The 1057-nt window shown below is 38.1% G+C and overlaps 1 pseudogene; it reads left to right on the forward strand.

The window, feature by feature from the left end:
• The first annotated feature begins 337 nt into the window (after nt 1–337).
• LOC106733831 (60S ribosomal protein L7 pseudogene) lies at nt 338–1046 on the forward strand (annotated as a pseudogene).
• Nucleotides 1047–1057: the final 11 nt, after the last annotated feature.

Genomic DNA, 1057 nt, shown 5'->3' on the forward strand with positions numbered 1-1057 from the left:
ATTTTAAAAACATTAATCTTTTTTTACAAAATGATAGAGTAATATATTTTACACAAGAATGAAAGTTATTCTGTAATGTTCAATGGGCTTATACAAAAATATCCAAATACCTAATCACAGAGAAAATCATAGGAAATATCAAAAGTTGACTCTTTTCCTACTGGAACCATGGAGAGCATTCAAGAGAAGAAAAAAAAATGGTTCCTGCTAAGGCAGAAACCAAGAAAAAGGCTCCTACTGCAGTGGAAGCCACCAAGAAAAAGGTTCCTGCTGTGCTAGAAACTCTTAAGAAAAAGGGAAGGAATTTTGTGAGCTGAAGATCAAGCGCCTGAGAAAGAAGTTTGCTCAAAAGATGCTTTGAAAGGCAAGGAGTAAGCTTACCTATGAAAAAGCTAAGCACTATCATAAGGAATACAGACAGATGTACAGAACTGAGATTCGCATGGCCAGGGTGGCAAGAAAAGCTGGCAACTTCTGTGTAACTGCAGAATCCAAATTGGCATTTGTCATCAGGATCAGAGGTATCAATGGAGTGCGCCCAAAGGTTCAAAAGGTGTTGCAGCTTCTTCGTCTTGACCAAATCTTCAATGGCATTGTTGTTAAGCTCAACAAGGCCTCAGTTAACATGCTTAGAATTGTGGAACCAGGTATTGCATGGAGTTACCTGAACCTGAAGTCAGTAAATGAACTGATCTACAAACGTGGTTATGGCAAAATCAATAAGAAGCGAATTGCTTTGACAGATAACTCTTTGATTGTGCAATCTCTTGGTACATTTAGCATCATCTGCATGGAGGATCTAATTCATGAAATCTATACTGTTGGGAAACGCTTCAAAGAAGCAAATAACTTCCTGTGGCCCTTCAAATTATCTTCTCCACGAGGTGGAATGAAGAAAAAGACCACCCATTTTGTAGAAGGTGGAGATGCTGGTGACAGGGAAGACCAGATCAACAGACTTATTAGAAGGATGAACTAAGGTATCCACCATGATTGTTTTTGTAATCTGGTCAGTAAATAAACAGAGTGGCTATTTTCAGACTGCAATAAAATATAT

Source organism: Tupaia chinensis, unplaced genomic scaffold (genome assembly GCF_000334495.1).
Source record: "Tupaia chinensis unplaced genomic scaffold, TupChi_1.0 Scaffold145396_1, whole genome shotgun sequence".
NCBI classification, from domain to species: domain Eukaryota; kingdom Metazoa; phylum Chordata; class Mammalia; order Scandentia; family Tupaiidae; genus Tupaia; species Tupaia belangeri.